This window comes from Portunus trituberculatus, chromosome 49 (genome assembly GCF_017591435.1).
Source record: "Portunus trituberculatus isolate SZX2019 chromosome 49, ASM1759143v1, whole genome shotgun sequence".
Classification (NCBI taxonomy): domain Eukaryota; kingdom Metazoa; phylum Arthropoda; class Malacostraca; order Decapoda; family Portunidae; genus Portunus; species Portunus trituberculatus.
In genome coordinates, this window is record NC_059303.1 from 2,652,860 (window position 1) to 2,657,859 (window position 5,000).

At 40.7% G+C, this 5,000-nt stretch overlaps 2 long non-coding RNA genes across 4 annotated transcripts in view; both read right to left on the reverse strand.

Annotated features, from left to right (window-relative positions):
* The window catches only part of LOC123499080, a 5,870-nt gene extending 3,485 nt beyond the window's left edge, over positions 1-2,385 (reverse strand). The window contains exons 1-2 of the long non-coding RNA XR_006672875.1: positions 2,363-2,385; positions 1,370-1,611 (exon numbers count right to left, since the gene is read on the reverse strand). This is a non-coding gene — a long non-coding RNA (uncharacterized LOC123499080). The remainder of the gene's footprint in view (positions 1-1,369; positions 1,612-2,362) is intronic.
* Positions 1-5,000, reverse strand: part of LOC123499079 — a 188,647-nt gene that overhangs the window by 45,738 nt on the left and 137,909 nt on the right. The gene's annotated exons all lie outside the window — the stretch shown is intronic.

The window sequence follows — 5,000 nt, forward strand, 5'->3', positions numbered from 1 at the left end:
TGAAGTCCTGATTACCTGTTAATTACTCTGACCACAAACAAACAGGATGATCACCACCCACCATATGGCTGCTGCTTCCTTTTGTCCCTTCCTTCCCCCGCCCACCGCCCGCCCACGAAACGCCCACACCACCATCACCACCACCACTACCACCGACATCAACACCACCATCATCTTTTTTACCAGTGTTATTACTACTACTACTACTACTACTACTACTACTACTACTACTACAACAACAACAACAACAACAACAACAACAACAACAACAACAACAACAACAACAACAACAACAACAACAACAACAACAACAACAACAACAACAACAACAACTACAACAACAACAACAACAACAAGAACAGAGAGAGAGAGAGAGAGAGAGAGAGAGAGAGAGAGAGAGAGAGAGAGAGAGAGAGAGAGAGAGAGAGACTAACCTATAAGGCAAAAACTTAATAAGAACAATTCAAGAAATACGACCATGAATTACAAGTGATGAATAAAGTGATGGGCGACGTCGTGTGGTGATGTGTGAAGACTGGGAGGGAGTAACATGGAGTGGATGATGAGAACTCCCCTTCCTCTCCCCTTCAACTCCCCTTCACTTCAATGGCCGTGCAGGGAAGGAAAATGTGTATTAGGAAGGGGCTTTTTGTTTCCCTCGTGTTTTGGGAGACGCGGGTGATCGTGGGAACAGGTGGGTGATAGGTGAGCAGGTGTGTGTGTGTGTGTGTGTGTTATAAGGTTGTAAACATTTTTTTCACTTGTCTAAAGAGAATTTCTGGAGTAACTAAATGAATTCATACCATTTTAAAAACTATACTAGAAAAAAAAAGTATACAAGGCAAGCTAGAGAAAATCACTTAAACAAAAATAAAAGGAAAATGCAACTGAAAGGTAAGAAAAAGTAAATATGAAAGGCATAATTCACCCTCATTACCACGACTACTTCCAACATTAAGACGAACGACAGAAAAATAAAATAAAAAACACCAAGATAGAACATTTGTAAGAGAGAGAAAGAGAGAGAAAAAGAGACTAAAAAACAAAAACAAAAAAATAAAAAACACCAAGATAGAGCATATTTGTAAGAGAAAGACAGAGAGAAAGAGACTAAAAAGAAAAAAATCAAGCACCACAATCTTTAACTTTCCTAATTAACCAACCACCTTGTTGCTAATAAAGATGTGTGATCGTTAATTACCTTCACTGCTGCTGGGATCACCTTTTACGTCCCCCTTGACATACTCCCTTCAGATCTTACCTTACAAAAATGGCCTTCCCTCTCCCTCTCTCCCCACCACTACCACCACCACCACCACCAAACAACTTATGAGAAGAGTCGATGTACGAACAGGAATGAGTAATTTACCTGCCAAGTCTCGGCTCAGGTAACCCTCAGCTCCAGGATATGTCAGTCAGGTGCCGAGGTGAGGTGGTCCCTTCGCCTCATCCCTGACTCTTAATTACTCCACGCCCCGACCACAGCTCTCCATATCGCATACGTTCCAAGGTCATTACAGGCTTTATCATGCCACGTTAAGGTCACGCAAGCTTCAAAATAATGACTGGTGATGTGTTTCAAGGTCATTGCAAGCTTTACGGTAGACATATCTGCAAAATAAAAGTAAGTTGCGTTTTCTGATCATTATTAGCGTTGTTATTCCACGTTAAGTTCATATCAGCTAGAAAATAAAGACTGCATGTGTTTCAAGGTCATTACAAGCTTTGCGGTCAAAAAAACTGCAAAATAAAGACGTGTTACATTTTTTTTAAGATCATTGCTAGTTATATCATTCCACGTTAAGCTCACATAAGCTGGGAAATAAAGACTGCATGTGTTTCAAGGTCATTACAAGCTTTGCGATCAAAAAAATAAATCAGCAAAATAAAGATAGATTACGTTTTAAGATCAAATAAACTTCAACATACTGACTGCAAGTGTTCCAAGGTCATTACATTATTTTTTTTTCTTACTATTAGTATCTTTGCAAAATACCTGAAACTCACAGCGAACGTCTCTTCTGGCTTATATATAGTGTTTCTTCCCTTATGAAACCGTTGGCAAGCTCTTCAAACGATGCGAAAGTTATTAAAAGATTCTTCTCGCTGGTTAAGCTTCCGGATGAGACGGAAATGTGTTTTATATTATCTGTAAAAATAGCGCAGATTTTCATATCAACTAAACGACAGTCCATTTCTTAATTTCGCATCGCAGTTTATCGAGAGAGAGAGAGAGAGAGAGAGAGAGAGAGAGAGAGAGAGAGAGAGAGAGAGAGAGAGAGAGAGAGAGAGAGAGAGAGAGAGAGACTGACATTCAAGTGAAGCCAGTTTTTCTCTTATTACATACATACGGACTAATTACCTTTTGCCTTTAGATGTCACGGATGACCAACCTGAGAAGAAAAAAAAAATACAGAAAACGAAAGACAACAAAACAAACACAAATAATCCTCATGAAAGATAGAAGACGAAAAATAACCTAAGAAAAAAAAATCCTTCAATATCCTTTTCTTAAACGCTAAAAATCACAACATAGAAAGTCGCACATTGATCATAACGTGTATAATTTTCTTACAGCGAGCACAGTGATGGAAATAAAATAAACTGAAGGTATAATCACAAGGACAGAAAAGAGTCAGGGAAAGAAGGAAGAGAAGGGAGGAATGAGAGTAATAATGAATCACAGGGAGACAAGCTAAGGAAGAGAAGAAAAAGGAGAAATAAGAGCTAAGGGTGTGCTAGGAGACAAAGTAAAGAAAGGAGGAGAAGGGAGGAATAAGTGATAAAAATGTGACTAGACAACTCTAAGGAACAGGCACGGACATGAGAAACCAGACCAGAAGTACAAACAAGATAGTGGAGAGAAGAAAAGGGAGGAATAAGAGGTAGAAAGAGTACACTGGGAGAAAAGGTGAAAAACAAGAAGAAAAAAGGAGGAATAAGAGATAAAGGTGAGACTCAGAAGAGCAAGCGAGGACATGAAAAACCAGACTAAAGGCAAGTATAAGATAAGACGGAGAAGAAAAGGAAGGAGAGACAAGGTAAGAGACAGGAGACAAGGTAAGAGACAGGAAGAAAATGAAGGAATAAGAGATAAAGGAGAGATTCAGAGCATCAGGCGGGGACATGAAAAAAGCGGACTAGAAATAAAGACGAGGAGGAATATGAAGGTAGTGGGAGAGAAGGTAAAAAGTTAAAGAGAAGAAGAAAAGGGAGGAATAAGAGATAAATGAGAGAGTCGGAGCAGCAGGCGGGCACATGAAAAAAAGCGGACTAGAAGTAAAGAAGAAGAGGAATAAGAAGGTACTGGGAGAGAAGATAAAAAAGGAAAAGAGAAGAAGAAAAGGGAGGAATAAGAGATAAAAGAGAATAAGGGGAGCAGGCGAGGACATGAGGAACCAAACGCATATATTACACTCCAGGCTTTGTTGTGCTAATCCCGCTGCTACTAAACGGAACATCGCGTGTGGAAGGCAGACCAGAACTAACTAACAATTAGCGAAAACAGAGTCACTCCTCTTAGTCTACCTTGAAAGGGTGTGGTGGTGGTTGTGGTGGTGGTGGTGGTAGTGAGGCAAAACTGGTGGTGGTTGTAATGTTTTTGTTACTTGTGAGTAATGCTGTGATTGTTTTTTGGTGGTGGTGGTGGTGGTGGTGGTGGTGGTGGTGGTGGGGATGATGTGGTTTGTAATAAGGAGTGTTAAGGGACTGGTCATGGTGAGCAGTGAAATGTACAGTGGTGTAGTGCTTGGAGTGGCACGGGTAAAGGTGGTGTTTGCAGTAGTTGGTGTAGTGATAATGGTGTGGTGCCTCGAGTGCTGACAATTGCAATAAAAAGTAAATAGAATGGATTGTATGTGTCTCAATAAACGTATAAGAGAAACAAAACAAAGACGCAGGCAGAAGGACGGCAAGTAGAGTAACCAGAGAGACGAAGATACATAAACAGTGAGAATAACCAGACGGCAAGCCAAACAAACAGGCAGAGAAAAAGATAAACAAGAGATACAGACACACAAGTAGTAAAACATTTAAGACAGAAAAAAACCAGACAGTAATACAAGAAGAGAAAAGCAGTAGACATATATTATTATAACTCTGATTTATATATGTAATCTCTCAGTGCATTGTTTTGATAATGAGATGCTTATGTCTCATTATGCCTCATTATTATTATTAGATAGTGAGAGAGGCAGTCAGGCGGACGGACGGACACACAGGGAAGGCGTGGCATCAATTACCCATCATACAACACAGTCTGAAAGTTGTCTAGTGAGTCCATTACTTCCTTTGTTTCCTTTGTTTCTTGTCGAGGCGCAGCACCCCATCATCGGCGCGCGGACAAGACGGGAATGTTGACTCGAAGTAAAGGCGATCGTCGTAATTTTACTAGACAGCGAGGAACTCTGGCTCGCCCAAGCGGGACGTGCTCTCCAGTTCTGATTGCTCGTTGGGGAGATGGACGCCGCCGCTCGGAGGGCAAAGCCAGTTCTGTGTGCAGCTTCATCCACCGAGACGACGATGTAATGTGTGATGAATTTTGACTCGAGATAATTCCTAGTGCGGCGAGGCGGGCGAGGCAGGGAGGCAGGAAGACAGGGAGGGAGGATGGTGGTAAGGAAGAGATGGTAGACAGTAAACGTATTACATGAGTTCATTGAAATAAGGAAACTAGTTTGAAATTAAGGAAATGGATAAAAGAAGGTATCTGGTACGAAGCGTTTAGTGTGGATGTGAGAGATGATGCCAAAACTGAGATGAAAAGATAACAGGATAGGAAAATATAAATAGAAATGGATGGAAGAACGGGTTTAGGTACAAAGGATACGTGTATTTGTGTTATTCGTTTTTATGAATCAAGTGAAAGTTAGTTTATGCTTACTTTCAACCTGAATTCAGCATGTAACTCCAAATAACGTATCCAAACAACCGCATGAAACCCAACACTCGCTTCATAGCAACTTAACCAAACCAAATTCAACCTGTACAAACTTCAACCT